The following is a 22,156-nucleotide window of genomic DNA, read 5'->3' on the forward strand; positions in this document are numbered from 1 at the left end:
GTGATCTGCCTGGCACGGGGATTTAGATGATACAGAATAGAGTTGGATCGCCATGCTTTGCCATTGTCTGAAAAAAGGTTCTTTAAGACACTTGAGCTCTTGTTACTCTTAGGACCAGGCCTTCAAGAAAACCCTAAATGGATTTTATATCAGTCCCTATGACTGGGAAAGGTGACATAAGGATTCTGACTGTTCCTTCCTGTAAGTAACTAACTGATATTCTGATACATATTTCCATCCCTTCTGAGATTAGTTAATTTAAGTCAGTTTCCAGGACCTGATCAGCTATGAGAAAAATAGTAAAGCAGAATTCCTGAATCTATTATTCCATTAATCAGGGTGTGCCCTTTGGATTCCAGCACTCTTTGAGTCACCCTTTCCTACCTCTCCTCATTGAGCTTTGCTCGCTCAGGTAGGCTTATCTCGGTTTGGAGCTGATTGCTGTCTTCCCGTCTCCATTTTGGTAACTCATTCGCTTTGATGAAGTGATACTCTCTTTGCATTATAGAGGATAGGAATGTTCAGTTAGCATGAATGACCACTATATCATGAATCAAAGGGGATGTGGCAGAAGAAGCCAAATCATACCCCTTGCAATACAGTTTTGGTATTCTGCATTGGGAATTGGAAAGCAGCTGGTACTTGATAAGAGAAAAAAATAGAAAAGAGATTATAGAAGGGTTGGCTTTTTGGAATAAAGTGATGGAGTTTCAGACAGTTGAAAGTACTGCTTTGTGGATGCTACTATGTGAACTTCTCCGACCAACGCGGCCCAAAGGGTGAGGCTCAGAGTTGTCCAAACAGTCCTCTCATTTGTGCACACCAACGGAGTGTCAATGGAAGACTACTTTCCTTGCTATGTGTAAGCTTCTGTGGTTATTGGCCTCAGATTTTCACATGGTCATCTTCATAGCCTTTTTTTTTAATAACAAGTCAATTTTATTGATACATATTAGTAAAGCATAGAATCCATCCAAAGTGTACGGTCAATGGTATTTGGCATAATCACATAATTGTGTATTCATCACTTCAATTACTATTGTTTCAATAATAATAATAAACAAATAGACAGAAAAAAATTTTAGCACCTCTCAATCTCTCTATGCTTCCCCTGCTGTATATAGCTGTTCTTTCTGGGTTTTCTGAATCTGGTCCTTCAAGTAATGAAGATTGATTGTCACTGTGGGCCCTGAGGGGAGGGGATGAGAAGTATAGAATAGATGGAAGCAGGGCAGCTAGGGGGCAATGGAAGTGCTCCACAAGATCATGCAATGACGGATATAGGATGTGTTAAATTACACCAAAAATGTATAAAAGTCTGTAGGCTAAAATGTAAACCATAATGTAAAACATAAGGTAACTAAAAATTTAGAAAATTGTACAGTCTAAAATATAAACCATAATGTAAACCAAAATGGAACCATGTTTGAAAGCTATGTTTCAATATCTGTACATCAGCTGCAGCAAATATAACGTGACCATGTAAAAAGATCATTGCTGGGGAAGGGGAAAAGGGTTTGGTGTTAGATATATGGGAGTTCTCTAATATTGTATATGTGAATTACTGTGATCTAAAACTTTTGTGAAGACAAAATTAAAAATTAGAAAAAAAAGAGAGGATGTAGACACTGAAGAAGAAATGAAAGAAGTGCCTTGCCACTGTACGTATAGGGCAACATGTGATATAGTGAAGAAAGGCAAAATGTCAAAAACAAAGCTTTATAATACTTTCCATTTTTTAATACCTCAATTTATTTTTATTTTAGTTTTTCTAAATTAGTATGTATTCTATTTCTAATCTTTAAACCCATCACTATATTTCATTTTCCTATTAATGGAATTCGGCAATATATTAGGCTTCATTTTGAAGAAATTTTCGACCACAGAGAGGTTCAACCATGGCAGGGGAGGAACACCGGTGTGGCGTGTTATTGATGGGGGGCACATGGGTGGGAGGGAGTTCTCCAGGGCATCTTTACAGGGGACGTAAAAATGTTTGGATATGTGTTGGGTATTTTCATAGTGGTTACAGTTACAAATGACAGCTGAGGGAGTGCTGACTTCCTAGCCAGGGGAGCTCTATCACATTCCCCAATGGAACAGCAACAATTCATTGCCTTTTTAAAAACCTTATATTTACCTTTCTAAGAATTTCAATATCTGAATCTGGCCTTGCTCTGACTGCTTTTTCCCAGAAACCTTGACTCTCATGGCTCACCAAAATTCTTCTACTTTTTGACTCTTGTCTTGGTACTGATTCATTATTTGGACCTTGGTACTTATCACTTATGGTTAACTGGCTTCATCATAAGGCTCTGGTAGAAATGTAGGTCTCACAAACTAGACTTGCAGTCATAAATCTAACTTGTAGACTAGTGTTCTAGCCATCAGAACATAAAAGATGTTCAACAAATGTATTAAATGAATGAACACATAAATGAGTAAAAATAGTCTTTATGTTTCTGTAATGTGCACAGAAGCACATAATAGTTTTGGCAATAATCATTCATTTTAATAACATCATCAGCCACATGACCCTGAAGAGAGAGCATTATTGTGTGGATGTGGATATTTTTTATATGTTGAAAATAAAGCAGAGCATATGCAAAGCAGAAAAATGATAGGTAACAGAGTCATTTGTGAGTCAGTGAAAAAAAAAAGGTGTTACCAGATTTAATATACAAATGATAAACATTCAGTAAAACATTTTAAGTAAATCTCAGAGACTCATAAATAGTAAAGCACAATCTATATTTAAATTGTGTAACTAAACAGAAGCGGACTTGGCCCCAGTGGTTAGGGCGTCCGCCTACCACATGGGAGGTCCGCAGTTCAAACCCCAGGCCTCCTTGACCCGTGTGGAGCTGGCCCATGCGCAGTGCTGATGCGCACAAGGAGTGCCCTGCCACGCAGGGGTGTCCCCCATGTAGGGGAGCCCCACGTGCAAGGAGTGCACCCCATGAGAGCCACCCAGCGAGAAAGAAAGTGCAGCCTGCCTAAGAATGGTGCCGCACACATGGAGAGCTGACACAACAAGATGACGCAACAAAAAGAAACACAGATTCCTGTGCCGCTGACAACAACAGAAGTGGACAAAGAAGACGCAGCAAACAGACACAGAGAACAGACAACTGGGGCGGAGGGTGGTGGAGAGGGGGAATAAATAAATAAATAAATCTTTTAAAAAAATAAATAAATTGTGTAACTAATAGTGAACTGTTTGGGTCAACTGTATTAACCAGCCAAAATAGCTGATGCAAAATACCAGAAATTGGTTGGTTTTTATAAAGGGCATTTATTTGGGGGTAGGAGCTTACAGATACCAGGCCATAAAGCATAAGTTACTTCCCTCACCAAAGTCTATTTGGAGCAAGATGGCTGCCGATGGCTGCGAGGGCTCAGGCTTCCTGGGTTCCTTCCTTCCAAGGTCTTGCTTCTCTCTGGGTTCAGGGTTCCTCTCTTCCTGAGGTTCCAGCTTAAGGCTTCAGCACCAAGCTCCAACATCAAAAACCCTTAACTCTGTTCTTTGCTATGTCTTTTATCTGTGAGTCCCACCCCTTGGTGGGTAGGGACTCAACACTCTAACCATAACTCAATCAAGTCCAGGTACAGATCAGATTACAAACATAATCCAATATCTATTTTTGGAATTCATAACCATATCAAACTGCTACATCAACTTTTTGATTTATAGTTCTATACTCAGCAATGAGTACTTACCATCTTCAAGATTCACAGCTTTGTTTATGGCCTAAGTTGGATCCTGAGAGGAGAAACAAGTGTAGGTTTATATTTCAGTACTCTTATCTTCTTAGTGACAAAATAATTTTTCCCATAGGACTAGAGTGGCATTTACGCATCCTTTATTCTATGTTTTCCTGCAATTATGTTATAGCAAATACATGGTATCTGAGTGGCTGTGTTTTCTGTACCCATAGCAGTTTTCACTGTTTTTTTTTCTGCTAAGTATAGACTTATCAATACAGGGTTCTTGGTAGATCTTTTGATAGATCTTACCTGACATTCAAATTTAGGAGGAAAAATCATTTGCCAAGCCAGTATCCATCTCAAACTGTATTTAAAAAACAAAACACAACAAAAAAACCTGTGGCTTTTCTCTTCCAGAGGGTTGTTTTACCAAATATCAGCCTCTTCATAGGTTTCCACTGCAGTCTTCTGAAGAGCTTTCTTTTTTTGGATGTAGCTTAGTCACTGATACTTTTGTCTGGAATCAGAAGTCATTCTTGTCTCCTTTGAGGCAATGTGGAGAAGCGCAATAGAAATAGGACGAAACTGTGAGCTGTGAGCATTTCCCCCTCATGACTCCAAGATGGCTGCAATAGTTCCAGCATCCCCTATAGATATGAAAAAAATCCAGTGACTAGAAATAAACTGCCCTTTCTCCATCTTCAAAGTCTTCTATCTCTCTAGCTGGACTTCCCTCATGTCTCTTAGATTATAATTGAGCCATCTGCTCATGCCTAAAGGAAGGGAACCCCACCACAGTCCTAAACCAATCAAAGCCCCTTCCCTGGGCATGGGAGTACCAGCCTACCCTGAAGCATGTGGCAGTGTGGAGGAGGAGGGTACTTCAGCAAAACTGGAGTTGTATTAACCAGGAAGAAGGCACTAGCTAATGGGAAGACAACAGTCTCAGTTTAGGTTACCCCAGAAGCAGATCCTAAAACAATATATAAACAGTTTATTTAGGAGATGAAATTGGGAAATATTGAGGAAGTAGGAAAGTAAGGCAAGGAAAGGAAGGCAGTTAATAAAGGGTACAGATTACATTACAAGTGTAGGCAACCAAAGCTTAATTCAGCTGGGGAACCCTGGGAGTCAGTGTAGTCAGGGCCATCCCAACCACGGAGAGAGGAAGCTGGGGCATTCATCTGCCAACTCCCATCACGAAGGCGTTGGGAAAGTTCTCTGCAGAGACTTGCAGGTGCTTTCATATGACAGAGCCCACAGGCTATAATGGAGCACTGATAGTATCTGCTATGCAAATAGCAGCCTTTGCTACTAACATGACCTGTTTAAGTTTGTAATTTCATCTTTGGACTCTTAGAATAACGATGCCAGCCCTCAGACTAATCTCAAATAAATGCAATTATCATTATACCATACTCCTTATAAACACTAACAATTATTCCACCTGGTTACCAGAGAGGTCCAGAAGGAATTCCATGTTCACGACTACCACTGAGACTCAAATATCAACTTTGAGAAGGCAGGGTAAGCATGTGGGGAGGCCTGCCCCACATTCTTTTAAATCTTTGATTTCTTTTTACAATGTTATGTATTTTTTTAACAAGGTAGAATGTTTTCAAAAGACATATATTCTTTTTAAAACAGGAATGTCCTAAGTAATTCTGAAGTTTCACAAAATTACATTTTTTTTTGAAAACAAGAAAATTCAAGTGAAATCTTTTTTGGAGGGGGCATAAGTAAACATGAATCAAAAGTGATTCATTTCAGATGATGTCATCAATATGGCATCTTCCCTGAGAAACAACAAATAAGATGACACATCCCACTTGTTTAGAACTCTGGAGGACAAAAGAGAGTGGAGGAGGACTCTACAAATGCCGAACCAAAGAAAAAGGAAAATAACCACCGAGATCAGGTAGGAGATTTCTCCCATGGACATGCCAGTCCAGACACCACTTCCTCATTCGGTTTCTGGGCAACTTGGGAGTCATGCAGAGGCAATATGGCCCATGTCCCTCCAACCCAGAATAGAGAACTACTCACAGCAGTGAGTTAGAACCCCATGATTATCCAGGCACAGGGAGCCAAGTCCATAGAGACCCCAGACAACACAAACTGCTGAGGCATGTTGCATACAAAAGGGCCGTCAGTGGGGGGGGGGGGGGCAAGGGGGGAGAAAGAACTATTGGCAAGAGCTGCGCACACTCAATCTAGTTTTTGTTGGTTGCACCACCTAAATGTAAAACATACTTTTCTGAATTGACCCACTTTTCTGGATTAGACCCCACCTGGGTCCCTGGGAGGGGATACCCTAACAGGGAAGAAACTAGAAGCAGAAAAGCCTTACTGAAAATAAAAAGGTAGTAACTGAACTTCTATAAGACAAGATGGGTTCCAGAATTGAAACGTATAAGGAAAAGGGGGCAGTGAATGAGGCAGAGAACTTAAACAAATCGTAGGACTGGGGGAGAACATTCTGCACAAAAACAAACAGAAAGATCAAGATTCCCAGAGAAGGAACAGAGGAAAGGAAACTTTCTCCTGGAGGTTAAACAATAGCACGAGAGATACAATCTTAAAAGTTGTACCTCATATCCAGGGAAAGAATCAAATGAGAAAGAGCTGAGAAAATCTGAACAAACATGGATACATAAAGGTCCAGAATAAGTTGGACCAGGCATCCAAAAGAGCCTTAGCACAAGGCAAATCATCAATAAAACCCTAGATAAGAGGAAGAAATAGATCTTTAGAGTTAACTTATCAAGATGATCAGATGCCTAGACATCAGCAAAAAAATTACAAGCCACAGGATGCTATGGATCAGTCAAGGGAACAAATTAAAACTTTAGAGGATACACAGAATTTAGAACAACAAATCAAAGAAGTATAAGGAAATCTCCTAAATCAATTCAAGGAGATAAAGGAAAATATGGATATAGTGTGAAAGGATATTAAGTAAACAATGTGTGAGCATAAGGAAGAAACTGAAAGTGTTAAAAGAAACATAAGTGATATTATAGGGGCTAAAAAGACACAATAATGGAGATTATAAATATACTAAAGGCATATACATCAGATCTGAACAGGAAGAAGAAAGAATCAGCAAACCAGAAAATAGGACAGTAGAAATCATAGTCAGGAGAACAGATAGAGATAATGATAGGAAAAAGTTGAGCAGTGTCTCAGGGATTTGAGTGACAGCATGACGTGCACAAACACACATGTCATGGGTGCTCCAGAAGGAGAATAAAAGGGAAACGGGGCAGAAAGAATATTTTAGGAAATAATGGTCTTGAATTTCCTTACTCATGTGAAAGGCATAAATAAACATGTCCAAGAAGTACAACCTACTATAAACAGAATACAATCTAAAAGACCTACAATGAAATAATACTAATCAGAATATCAAATGTCAAAGAGAAAGAGAGAATTCTGAAAGCAGCAAGAGAAAAGCAATTCATCACATACAAGATATCTTCAATAAGACTAAATGTTGATTTCTCATCAGAAACTATGGAGTCAAGAAGGCAATGGTATGATATATTTAAGGCACTGAAAGAGAAAAACTGCCAGCCTCAAATTCTTTATCTGGTAAAACTCTCCTTCAAATATGAGGAGAGTTTAAAATATTCACAAGTAAACAGAAACTGAGAGAGTTCATTAACAAAAGATATCCTCTACAAGAATTAGTAAAGGGAATTCTTCAGGTTGAAAGGAAAGGACAGAGGACAGTGGCTTATAATAGCATGAAGAAATAAAAATCTTCTGTAAGAGTAACTAAAAGGAAAATGCAAAACCCAATAGTACTGTATCCTCAATACACAACTCCTGTCTTTAATTCCTAGAGAGTCAGAACACAATTGAACAAGGAAAAAGCAAATTTCCTGATAATGGACACCCAAAATATAAAGAGATAATATGAGACAAAACAGCATAAGGTGGAGAAACAGAGGGATATGGAAGCAGAAAATTTGTATGCTATTTAAGCTAAGTTGGTATCTTTTCAAATTAGTAGGCTATAGGTATAGGTTGGATAATACAAATCCCAGGGTAACAACAAAGAAAGTATTTTTAGAACATACAGAAACAGAAACGAGAATGGGATCAGTCAGACACATCACAAAAGATCACCTATACAGAAAAGGAAGTTTCAATAAAGGCAAAGAGACAAAAAAAAGATATGACATATAAAAATGGAAGGACAAAATGGCTGAAGTAAATACTACTTTTACAGTAATAACACAAAATGCTAATGGATTAAATTCCCCAATAAAAAGACACAGATTGGCAGAATGGACAAAAATCATGATCCAACTATATGCTGCTTACAAGGGACTCATCTATGACCCAAAGATATAAGAAGATTGAAGGTGACTGGATGAAAAAAGATATTCCATGCAAAGAGTAATCAAAAAAGGCCTGGGTAGCTATACTAATACAGGACAAAATAGACTTTAAGTCAAAAGCTGTTATGAGACAAAGAAAGGCACACTATATTAATAAAAGAGGCAATCCACCATGAAGAAATAACAATCATAAATATTTATGCAAATAACCATGGAGCCTTAACTACATAAGGCAAATACTGGTAAAACTGAAGAGAGAAATAGACAACTCTACAATAATAGTTGGTGACTTCAATACACCACTGTTATCAATAGATAGAACATCCAGACAGAAGATCAATTAGGAAACAAAGAACTTGAGTAGTACGATAAATGAATTAAATCTAACAGACATATTCATAACATTGCACTCCCAAAGAGCAGGGTGTATTTTCTTCTGAGGTGCACATAGTTCATCCCCAGGATAGACCACATGTTGGGTCACAAAACAAGTCTCAATTCGTTTTAAAAGATTGAAATTATACAAAGCATCTTCTCTGACCATAATGGAATGAAACTAGAAATCAGTAACAGGTAGAGTACTGATAAAGCCACAAATGTGTGGAAGCTAAATACACGTTCCTAAACAATCAATAGGTCAAAAAAAAGAAATTAAAAGGGAAATCAGTAAATATCTTGAGATCAATGAAAATGAGAACACAACATAGCAAAACTTATTGGATGCAGTGAAGGTGGTGCTGAGAGGAAAATTTATAACCCTGAATGCTTACATTAAAAAAAAAGAGAGAGAAATTGAGCAATGTGAAGAAGAAGGGCTGAGAACGACCCCCAGACTGACGGCTGCTGCATTCCTGCATCTAGCACCCATGTCCCTCCGTGGCCACCAAGCCCAAGAGAAAAGCTGAAGGGGACATTAAAGGAGATCAAGCCAAGATAAAGACTGAACCACAGAGAAAAGCTGCAAGATTATCTGCTAAATGTGCTCCTCCAAAGCCAGAACCCAAAGCCTAAACCAGGCCCCTGCAAAGAAGGGAAAGAAGGTACCTAGAGGGAAAAAAAGGGGAAAGCTGATGCTGACCAAGATGAGAAATAACCCTGCCAAAATGGACCAGGCACAGAAAGCTGAGGGTGCTGGAGATGCCAAGGGAAATGTGTGCATTTTTGATACTTCTGGTGACTGTATAGTTTGAAATACTAAAATTTATCAGGTTTTATAAAAATGCGGAAATTTTTTCTACTTTTTTAAAGCTGTGTTGTTAGCAAAGAGAACACTTCCTTGTTGTTTTTTGGGGAAGGGCAAATGTCACTAATAGAATGTCTCCAAAGTGGGATGGATAAGGGAGAAAACACCTTTCCCCTCTAGTTTTGAGAGACTTCCTCTTTACTCCTAGGAGAAGGATTCCCTGGTGTTGATACACGTTAGTTACCTAGCACAGATGCCTTGTGGTGTGGAAAAACTAAAATTATTTTTATGTCCTCTTCTTCCTCGCTGTCTTCAGCATAGATCTGACTCCCTTAAACCCAGAAACCTGTTGGGGCCTGACCCCCCAAAATTGGTTACTAGGATGTCAGAACAATCTGGACTTCCCAGTGATTGGAAATGGTATCCCTCAAAAGAGTAGCAATTCCTTCTTTTAGATTGTGCATCTTCAAACTGATAATTCTGCCATTTTCATTCCATTTCCTGAAAGTCAGGGTCAGCTCATGAAAGTTGTTAAACAACATGCTCAATGTGAAATGTCAGCCCTCACTCTAAACTTCCCCTGTTCAAAGCATCAAATGAAAACTTCATTGGGTTTATAGCAGCTTAATGATTTTGGTGATCCTTTGAAGAAGGGAGTTTGAAAGTTGTTGTATACTATTAATGATTGTCTGCCCAATCAAAAAAAGAAAGAGCTAACATAAAAAACCTAACTGCACATCTGAAGGAACTAGGAAAAGAACAGCGTACTACACCCAAAGCAAGCAGAAGAAGAGAAATAACAAAGATTAGAGCAGAAATAAATAAAATTGAGAATAAAAAATATAAGAGAGCATTAACAAAACCAAAAGTTGGTTCTATGAAAAGATCAACAAAATTGACAAACCCTTAATTAGACTGACAAGAAAAAAGAGAGATGATACAAATAAATAAAATAAAAAATGGAGGGGGGAATTACTACTGACTCCAAAGAAATGAAAGGTCAACTGTATGCCAATGAATTAGACAACCTAGATAAAATGGAAACATTGCTATAGACACATGGACAAACTACACTGACTTAAGAAGAAATAGATTTCAACAGACCAATTATAAGTAAAGAGATTAAATTCATCATTAAAAACCTCCCAGCAAAGAAAAGCCCAGGACCAGATGGCTTCGCAAGTGAATTCTACCCATCATTGCAAGAAGAAAAGTTTACTCAAGCTTCCAAAAAATTGAACAGGGGAGAACACTACCCAACTCATTCAATGAGGCCAATATTACCCTCATACCAAAGTTGAATAAAGATACCACAAAAAAAGAAAATTAGAGACCAATGTCTCTTATGTATATAAATATAAAATCCTCAAAAAATACTGGCAAACTGAATCCAACAGCATATTAAAAGAATTATACACCATAATCAAGTGGGTTTTATCCCAGGTATGCAGGAGTGTTTAACAGAAGAGAATCAATTAATGTAATATTCCATATTAAGAAAATGAAAAGATAACAATCTTCTCTATTGACACAGAAAAGGCATTTGACAAAATTCAGCATCATTTCTTGATAAAAACACTTAGAAAATTAGACTTACAGATTCAACACAATCACATTCAAATTCCAACAGCATGAAATGGAGAAGTCAACTATCAAATTTATTTGAAAATATAAAGGGCTCTGAATAGCCAAAAAAATCTGGAAAATAAAAATGAGGTTGGAAGACTCACATTTCCCAACTTCAAAGTGGATGTGGCTCAAGTGATAGAGCTTCTGCCTACCATATGGGAGGACCTTGGTTCTATCCCTGGGGCCTCCTGGTGAAAAAGAAGAGAAAGTATGCCTGTGCAACAAGCCAGTGTCCGCATGAGTGCCTGCGTGGTGAGCCAGGGCCCTGCGCAAGTGAGTCATGCAGCAAGATGATGATGCATGAAAAAAGAAAAGAAAGAGAGAGAGATGAAGGGGAGAGTCAAGGTGAAGTACAGAAGAAACCAGGAACTGAGGTGGCACAGCTGATAGGGAACCCCTCTCCCCATCAGAGGTCTCCAGGATAGAATCCCAGGGAATCCTAGAGGAGAGAAAATGAGAAGAGAAGACAACACAGACAGCAAGAACAGCAGGGTGGGTGGAGGGGAAGGGGGCAAAATAAATAAATAAATCTTAAAGAAAGAAAAGCTTATTACAAAGCTGCAGTGGTCAAGATGGAATGGTAGTGGCCCAAGAATAGATATATTAACCAATGGAATAGAATTGAGAGTTTAGAAACAGACCCTCACATCTATAGCCAACTGATTTTTGACAAGGCTGCTAAGCGCACTCAACTGGGAAACAACAGTCTCTTCAAAAAATGGTGTGGGAAAACTAGATATCCATATGCAAAAGAAGGAGAAACCCTATCCCACACCATGTACAAAAATTAACTGAAAATGGAGCAAGGACCTAAATATAAGAGCCAGGACTATAAAACTCCAAGAAGAAAATGTAGGGAAGTATATTCAGTACCTTGTATTAGGCAATGGATTCTTAGACATTACCCACAAAGCACAAGCAACAAAAGAAAAAATAGATAAAGGGGACCTTTATTTATTAAAGTCTTTTGCTCCTCAAAGACTTTATCATGAAAGCAAAAGGACAACCTACTTAATGGCAGGAAATATTTGGAAACTACATCTCCGACAAGGGTTTAATATCTAAAATATATAAAGAAATCTTAAGACTCAACCATGAAGGCAAACAACCCAATTAAAAATGGGCAAAAGACTTGAATAGACATTTCACCAAAGAAAATTTATACAAATGGCTAAAAAGCATATGAAAAGATGCTCAACATTGCTAGCTATCAGGGAAATGCAAATCAAGCCCACAATGAGATATCATTTCACCCATCCACCAGAATGACTGCTATTAATAAAACAGAAAACTATAAGCGTTGGAGAGCATGTAAAGAAATAGGGACATCCATTCATTGCTAGTGAGAATGTAAAATGGTGCAACCTCTGTGGAAGACAGTTTGGCCGTTCCTTAAGAAGCTAAGTATAGTACTACCACCTGACCTGGCAATCCCCCTACTAGGTGTATACCCCAAAGTACTGAAAGCAGGGGCTTGAACAGAGATTTGCACACTGATATTCATAGCTGCATTATTATTTATTTTAAAGATTTATTTTTTTAAAAATGTATTTCTCTCCCCGCTCTCCACCCCCGTTGTCTGCTCTCTGTGTCCATTTGCTGTGTGCTCTTCTGTGTCCACTCAATTCTTGTCAGTGGCACTGGGAATCTGTGTCTCTTTTTGTTGCATCATCTTGCTGCATGAGCTCTCCGTGTGTGTGGCACCACTCCTGGGCAGGCTGTGCTTTTTTCGTGAGGGGCAACTCTCCTTACAGGGTGCACTCCTTGCATATGAGGCTCCCTTATACGGGGGACACCCCTCGTGGCACGACATTCCTTGTGTGCATCAGCACTGCGTGTGGGCCAGCTCACCTCATGGGTCAGAGGGCCCTGGGTTTGAACCCTGGACCTCCCATGTGGTGGGTAGACGGTCTATCCATTGAGCCAAATCTGCATAACTGCATTATTCACAATCGCCTAAAGTTGGAAGCAGTCCAAGTGTCCATCAACTGTTGAATGGATAAACAAAATGTGGTATATGCATATAATGGAATATTAGTCAGCTGTAAAAAGGCATGAAGTCTTGATACATGTGACAACATGAATGAACCTTGAAGATATTATGCTGAATGAAATAAACCAGACACAAAAGGACAAATATTGTATGAACACACTGATATGAAATAATTAGAATAAGCAGACTCATAGAGTTAGAATCTAGAATATAGGTTACCAGGAGCTGGTTTGGGGGTAGAGAATGGGCAGTTAATGCTTGATTAGCACAGAATTTCTGTTCAGGTTGATTGTATGGTTTTGGAAATGGATGGTGGTGATGGTCGCACAATCCTGTAAGTGTAATTAATAGCACTGAATTACATACAAGAATATGGTTAAAAGGGGAAGTTTTAGGTGTTATTCATTTATTTACATGTTACCAGAATAAAAGTTATAGGATAAAACATAGGCCCATACAACACAGTAAACCTAAGTGTAAACGATGGACAACAGTTAATAGTAATATTATAAAAATGTTCTTTCATGATTTATTACCAATGCACCACACTAATGCAAGTTGTTAATCATAGGGTGATATACTGAAAAACAAAACACCCCAATGTAAACTATGGATGAGAGTTAATTGCACAATATTAATATTCTTTCATTGATTATAACAAAGGTATCGTGCTAACGCAAAGTGTTAACAATTGGGAGGTATATGGGAATGCTGTATTTTTCTACATGAGATTTCTGTGAAACTACAACTTCTCTAATTAAAAATTAAAACTAAAAAAACGATTCCCTAAGAGCCTCTAGATGACTTCCTTTTAAAACTGGTGTAACTACGATGAGCTTTTTGGGAAAGGAGGCCCCTTTAGGTGATGATGTGACATCGTGGTCCCTGTCTCTTTGCAGTGTGGTAAGTCGCATACATTTGGTCACCTTATCCTAGTTGAAGCAGAGAAGGGGACCAGGTGCATGTATATTTCAGGAGTAGTCAGAACTTGGCAGAACAGATGTCATGTGGGCTGGAAAGCATTCCTGTGGTGATGGCTGGAGTCATTTAATACTTGTCTTCTTTCCGATAACGAAACTGTATCATACTTGGCTTTTGTGAGTCTGATCGTCCCTTATAACCTATCCATTTGCTTGGTAGAGTTGTGAGCAGCCCAGGGAGAAAGATATAAGTCACCTAGCCAAGAAAGCTGGGAGAAGGAGGGTGGGCTTAGATGCAATTACAGTTCTGTGATTCACAGCTCAGGTCTCTGTTTAAAAATGAGCCATTCAACAGTTTGGCTTTAATTGCTTTGGTGTCCCCTTGCAAAACGTTTTGTAAAATTGTTGTGGGTGACACTGTGTGCATTATTCTGGGGAGAGAATGTGCTGCTTTCAACAGTTTCAAAGTGATGTAGGAAAGGGGATGTTGAGATTAATTTGAAAATGACTTTGCCAGGTAGGATCAACATTTTGAAATGGCATTAAAGAATCTTTATGGTTTCATTTCATTTCATAATGGAGAGATATTATGCACAAGACTGTGTATTACGTACCTTATTTTTAATACTTTAAAGGTGGCCAGGTAGTCATTATTGTTTCTCTTTCGCAGATGCCAAATCCCAGGCTCAGAGAAGTAAAGTAACTTGCCTGAGGTCACAAAGCTCATAAAGAGTCAGGATTTGCACCTGACTCTGTCTTGCTTTAAAGGCTGTAAAATTAGAGAAGCATTTTATTGAGATTCTGCATCTAGCCTCTGCCCACCTCTCCATCTCATCTCTGGCCACTAATCACCCCCAGCTCCTGATGTCTCTGACCTTCTTGCATGCTGGCCTCTCTATTTAGGGGACTTCCCTTCATTCCCCCCTCCCCTCTCTCCTCCCCCTCTCCTTCCCTCCCCCTGCCCTGGTGTTTTTGCTGTCTGTGTCCATTTGCTGTGTGATCTTCTGGATCTATTTCTCTTTTTGGTCTTCTCATTTTTTCTCCTCTAGAATTCACTGGGATTCAATCCTGGGAACCTCTGATGTGGAGAGAGGTTCCCTGTCAGCTGTGCCACCTCAGCTCCTGGTCTCTGCTGTGCTTCACCCTGACTCTCCACTTCGTCTCTCTTTTGTTGCATCATCATCTTACTGCATGATTTACTTCCGCAGGCACTGGCTCACCGTGCTTGGGCACTCGGCTCACTGCGCAGGTATACTTTCTCTCTTTCTTTTTTTTATCAGGAGGTCCCAGAGATCGAACCCAGGTCCTCGCATATGGTAGGCAGAAGCCCTATCACTGAGCCACATCCACTTCCCCTCCCTTCATTTTAGTCTGGATTATTCCTTCACCTTGTCTTATGTCTGTAGCTCCATTGGGATTTCTTTACTTCTCTAGCCATCAACCCCCATTATGTTCTATATTTCTAGTATCATAGCATCTGTCATGCTTTAGAATAATTATCTATTTAATTGTTTCTTTCCTGTTAGACTATCAGCTCCATCAGGCAGAAGCCATGTCTTTCTCATTGACTTCTGTATATCAGACACTAGCACGTTATCTGTCACATAGCACTTGCCTGGCGAGTGAATGAATATACAAATGTACAGATCTCTCAATATATTTGTTTCACTCTGGCACTCTCTTGGATTTTTACATCTTTGCCTTTATCCTAAAAATATAACAGTTCCACACACCAGGCATCGGCACAGGATTTATCACCACCTCCTGATTCATTCTCAATTTCTAGATGTTAGGATATCCTGCTGTCCACAGCGTCGGTGCTAAGCTAAAAATCTTCAGCCTCTTATTAGCTCTCAACATCTAATGAGTCACCACATGTGGTACTTGTTTAAAACTGTCTTGCTTTTTTCTAGCGCCTGATGCCAGATATCTGCTCTCTCATCCCTTATAACAGAAAGTCTCCTTATTGCCGTCATTATGGTAAAAATTGGTGAGTACACCTGCTGTCAGATTTTAGTGGATCTCATGTTGTGCAATCAGCTGTTGTTTGAGCTCTCTAATTTCAGCATTAGAATATTGGAAGATCGGCTTCTGCGTGGTACAGAGAGTTTTATGGTCACAGAGAAACTGATAGAAGCAAGGTAGAGTCCTGGCTCCCTCTGAATCACTGTGTTGCCGAAACCCAGATTGTGGGCATAAATGTATGTTTAACCTCAGCTACCTGTATCCCAAAGGATACTGGGAGACAGGTTTTAAATAGTGAAAACTTTTACTTACCACCCTTTGTTAATACGTATTAAGGAGAGGGCTTCTAATTTTTCAAGGCTGTCTGGGTATACACAGAGCCCATCCATCACCACTGCCTTGAGGAAGCAGAATAGGAACTCAGAACCAGGGCTGCCTGAGCTCAAATCTCAGCCCCCATGTTTCCAGGCTGTGTGACCTAGCGTCAACACTAGTTTTCTCAATTTCAAAATGCAGATAATAGCAGTAGCTACTTTGTCAGTGACTTTGTGCCATATTATATACATACAGGTTTTTGTGCATGGGATGTACATAAAACAGGGCTTGACATATAACAAGCACATATTATTTGGAAGATGATGGTGATAATGATTCCCTTTTGATAACTACCTAGTCAATCCAAGAAGAGAAATTGAAAATTCATCTGATAGATATTTTTTTTTTGGTGGCACAAATACATTATATTTTAATTGTGTAATCAAAATCACATGTATATTCAGCCTAAGACAAGTGACCTTCTGAGAAGGAAGAAATTATGAAAGTAATTCTTCACACACAATGTAGCTGTTTAAAAAGACTGAACAGTAGATTGTCCTGCCTAAATATATACGAGCAAAATGTCATTATTTCAAGGTGTTTTCAAAGAAGTAAAGAAGCTTTTCTGAATACTTTTCTGAAACTACAGAAATATATGATCGTTGTAAGCATTTTATAGAATTCAAAGGAGAGAAAATAAAAATGGTAGGCCAAACCAAGCAAACCACAGCAACAAAAATCTTTTCCTTCCTAATCGTTATCCACAGTAATTACCACTGATAGCTGTTTACAGTGTATTGGAGGATATCCCCTTAAATTTCTCTCTCTACACACATATACATGAGTGCACACCTACAGGCATACATATACATAGAATACATATGTACACACATATATATTTAAAATACACATGTAAATTTTTGCTTTTTAAAAAGAAATGTACTCAAACTATCAGTCTTGTTCTGTAACTTGTTCTTTTCTCTTAAAAATACATCCTGGACATTTTCTCTATCAGTAAATATAAAAATGACTCATTCCTTTTCTTGCTAATGATTGTGTTATTTTCTACTGCATGTTTGGTAGACTGTTACATGGGTCACCCTAAAGAACGACACCTCCTGGTAGCTGTGTCTTTGTGACACTGAGCTTGGCCATGTGGCTTGCTTTGACCAATGGGACAGCAGAAGCTTCGCAAGTCCCGCCACATTGGAGCTTGTCCTCTTGGGAAGCTGTCTTTCAAAGTCAATTCCCGTGTAAGAAGCCTGAATATCCTGAGACCACCATGCTATGTGGGGGCCCGAGCTAAGCAGGTGAAGAGAGAGAGAGACCCCGAGGAGGAACATTGAGGCGCCAGATGTGACCGAAGTATTTCAGAATTTCCTGCCTGAATCAGTCACCGGCTGTTGCAGCCAATTGATGACCAAAGTCAATACCACATTGTATTAAAGAACTGACTTGCCAATCTCTGCCTGCAGTCCTGACCCCCAGAACAGAGAGAAATAATTAATGTGCTAAGCCATGAGTTTTGGGGTGGTTTATTATACAGAAATAGATGACTATGATATACTATGGTGTATTTGTATTGTTTTATGTAGGTTACTATTGATTTTTTTTAATATAATATAAAGTTGTGGCAATTTGAGATTATTTATGAATTCCAAAAAGAGAGTTATGTTTGAAAACTCGTCTTTTCCTCTGGGCATGATATCCTTTGATTGTGTTAGAGTCAGCTGAGATGACTTTGATTAAATTATGTTAAGATTAGGGCTTTGATTCCACTACATCATTAGGGCAACTCAGTTTGGGTCCCCACCCCCTTGCTGTGCTATATACATGGACGCTCAATCAAGAACACAGGAGCAGATATGTAAGAAAAGAGAGAGAGCACCATAGACACGGAAAAGGACTTTGTGGCCTTGGGGGGAGATGAGCCATTCACCTGGTAGTTTACAGCTGACCTTGTTAAGAGTACAGTGCAGCTGAGCCTGGAAAAAAATTAGCCCTCCAGCCTACAGCTGAGATTGGAAGGAGCTGGAACCACAGAGCCTTAAGGGAAAAGAAGGCTGATTCCTTGCTGACATCACTTGCCATCTTGTTTCAACATGTGGCAATAGACTTTGGGTGAGGAAGTAACCTTGAGTTGGACTCTTTAGGGCCTTGTAACTGTAATCTGCTACCCCAAATTAATGCCCTTTATGAAAGCCAACAGATTACTGGTACTTTGCATCAGCACCCCCTTTGACTAATACAAAAGTTTAATAATTTTTACATCTATTTTTGCAAATGCATGCCAGTATTTCTGTAGGATAGCTTCTTCATGGTGAGATCGTTTCTTCATAGAGCAGAGGGAGTTAGTGTATTGATAACTGTCTTAGTGCCCTTCCTAAAAGTTGTGTCAATTTATGCTTCACTGACATTGCCTATTTCTCTAGATCCTTGCATCCTTGCTCATACTTTTTTATTAAGCTTTTAACCTTGCCAATCATGTGACAAACACTATATTTCATTGTTGTTTTACTGATCATTTCTTTATTAGTTGGATTAAATATCTTTCTATGAGTTTAACACCTACTTGCCTTTCCTCTAGGACTGCTTTTAGTTGGGTTATTTTTCTCATTTTTGATTTGTAAGGACAATTTATGTATTAAGGATATCAGTCTTTTGTCTGACATAAGTGTTCAAATTATTTACTATAAGTGCATTGCTTGAAGCCACATAACTTTGTTTATAAAGTTTTTCAATTTACAGAGTTTATCACATTGTATATAGTCACATCTTATATATTTTCCTAATGGTTTCCACATTTCTTGTAGAAATTTATAATGATCATTCCCTCATAATGTGATTATAAAACTATTTTACTATATTGTCTTCTTGGATTTTTCATTTAAAAAATAGATTTTAATATTTATTTGTCTGGAATTCATTTTTGTGGATAGTGTGAAGTAAGTATAAAATAATATTTTTTTTCCAAGGAGATAGTCATATTACCTAAACTATTTATTATGTAGTTGCCCTTACCTGCTCATTTAAAATGTCATTAAGTTTCTGAGCATTACTTGGGTTTTTTCATTACATTTTTTCTATTCATATGGTAGCATAGTTCTTAAAATTATCATTAGTTTTCCTTAATAGCATAGTGAAGTTTACTGTTTAGCCCACTTCTAAATTTGAAATGAGTTACTTCTATTCATTAAAGAATGGTTCATATATATATATATATATATGTATCTAATCTGCTAATACATACAACTTTTAATAAAAATGACAAGTAAATCATATTTCATTTTGGAACCATAGGGAAAAGCTCTAATAGCAAAGCAAATAATATCTGAAACCAACAGTAAATCTAAAAGTTAATTTGACAAAGCATTTTTGTGGTGCCACAAAAAATAATCTCAAGTTTTGTATTCTGAGGGTTCCAAATCTTTCTCTCTCTGTTTCTCCAAACCTCTCAGTCACATACAAACTAACAAATGCCTCATAAAACTAGAGGAAAAAGAAATTAATAAAAAAAAATTAAAGCTACCTGGGGATAAAGGATGCCAAGAATTTGTTATCCATGTTCGCTTGTAACTCATTTAGCATCACTGGTAAACATGGTTTCTCAAACAGTCTGAGGTGTAGTGGGCATTTTTCTATATTTTTCATGAGTAACAGGAGAAAGACTATCAATAAGTCCTGCCTCTAAACTACCTATAGCCTTTAAAAGACCTTAAATTAATTTCTAAGGCATTTTGATTTTACTTTGTTAGTGCAGGATGATGACTGGTATGTTCACATCTAGCACGGTTAAATTTCACAGAAATAAAATCAATTTCTCCCTGATGGAAAAGAAAGAAAAGGCTCACAAACTTCATGGTTTTTGATGCAGTCCTATTCCTTATAGAACCTACTTGAATTTTTTCGGTTTTGATTTTTTTGTTAGGTTCATTTTATTATGTTGCTTGGGTTTTGGGCTTTCTTAGATAAAACTGTGTACAAAATCTAGTTTCCTAGAGCGACAAGAAAGTGTTATAACAAGTTCTTTGACACATACATTGATCTTGGGCAACCTGTAAAAACAGTAAGTGCTATGCCGCCTAGAGCTGCAATGGCCTGAGCTAATTCTACCTTTGAGTTTATGGGCGTGCTATTAAGAATTCTTGTTGAACAACAAATGGATCTTCTGTCTTCAAACAATTCAAAACAAAATAGATTTAAGCATTAATGTTTCTAAAGCTTGTCAATAATTGTGAGCTCCCTGTTTTCTCCCTTTAGTTTAAAACTATTATTATTTCCTTAGTGCCAAAATATGATTAGAAAAAATAGAAAAGCACAAGGAAGGAAAACAATTCATAGTCTTACTCTCAAGAGCTAACGATTGTTAAATTATTTGGTACGTATTCTTGGAGTCATGAGCATTTTAAAAATATTTGTGTTCTTACTAGCAGTAAATTGTAGTTATTTTTTCCAGTGTATAACTCACCTTTCTGTCCTTGTGAGATAGAAATACAGCCTCTCTCTATGTTCTCATTCTTTGGAAATCAACATATCCATAACATCTATGATTTATGGCCCAGATCAAAGGGCATCTTAATTGCCGCCATTACTGAGATGCTTACTTCTATATCCTAAAAACAAAACAAAAGAGAAGTAAACTTAGACTTCATGAATTCTTTATATTTACTTTAGAAAATATTATTCACTCCTTTATATTTTGTGTTTTACTTACTTATGCACATGCCTCATGGTCTCTATTAGATGTAAACTTCCTTTAGGCATGGTTGGATCTAGAGGCTCAGTCTCTCCGCAGCTCTGCGTATCTCAACTTGGCATCATCTTTCTCGGAGGCTTGGTTGCCATCCTTTTCATTTAACAATTCCTTTAGAAAGAGCACCTCTTTCTTGGTAAGTGTGGCAGAAAAGTACCAAAGAAATCACTTCTTGGTCTATCTTAGGTAATTTGTCTGCTGTGAAGCACTCAGTGTGGCGGGCAGGGTAGAGCATTTTGATTGGCAGGTCTGCATCGTGTGCCCAATCCTGTGGCTGAGTATGGATAACAGAAGAAAGCAGAAAGGGATGCAGGACGGGGGAAACCAGAGATATTGTAGCTACTTGCCATGAAATCCTGATTTCATTTAGCTTTGGGTACCCCATGCTTCCTGGATGGGTTCTTGCAGATGGTAAGCACTGAATGAAGGGACCCACATCCATTAATTGCTTTCTACTCAGCAGGGAGTGAAGAGATGGGCATTAACATTTTACAGGTATCTTGAGCTCTTTGATCTGTTAGCATCATTAACGAGAATCCAAGCTTGCTGTTCAGAATTGTTTCCTACAAGAGTCCCATTAATCTTGTTTTACAAAAAAAGGAAAGGGAAAAATAGGGGAAAGAGATGGCTGCATCTGTAACAAAAAGTGGGTAGAGAAAAAGGTACTTATCTGGTACTTAAAAAAAAAAAAGGATAGCTTCCATTTGCCCCTCCTGAGTCCCTCTCCAGTCTGCTCTGTGCCTAGACTGATCCGCAGGGAAAGCATCAACAGTGTCCTGTGCCCTTTGGCTTCCACTCAGGGTTGGCTAGTAGGAAGGATCTGCAGGAGAGCAGAGAGCAGGAAGAGAGAGAGAGGTTGGGGCATTTATTACTCCAACTTCATCATGGCCAGGCCATCTTGAATTGACTACAAGTCTCTTCTGAAAGCCACAGTTCATTTCATTTGGGTTCTGGTACTGGTTCTTTCCTTTGGCCCCTATGGGCCTACAAGTGGTAACAGCTACCCACACTACCTCTTGTTGGTTTTCCTAAACTCCTTCCATGCCTCTGTAAGTCATCCCTTTATTGAACTCCTTTTAAATCCCTTGGTTAGAGTAGGCTGTATGTTTCCTGCTGGGTCATTGACTGATACTGACCCGATCAAAAGTGGAAATAAGCAAACAAGAAACAGACAACAAAGAAAGCCCAGAATCTGATGGACTTAAAATTGTTTACTTCATGGGGTAGATGGGGAGGGAGACAGAAGATGACCTCTTGACAACTATGTCTTAAGATCTCTTAGTTTTCCCACTTTGTAACCTTTGCCCCATTAATTCCATTAATTCTCTTAGAATTTTATAT

This window comes from Dasypus novemcinctus, chromosome 31 (genome assembly GCF_030445035.2).
Source record: "Dasypus novemcinctus isolate mDasNov1 chromosome 31, mDasNov1.1.hap2, whole genome shotgun sequence".
NCBI classification, from domain to species: Eukaryota; Metazoa; Chordata; class Mammalia; order Cingulata; family Dasypodidae; genus Dasypus; species Dasypus novemcinctus.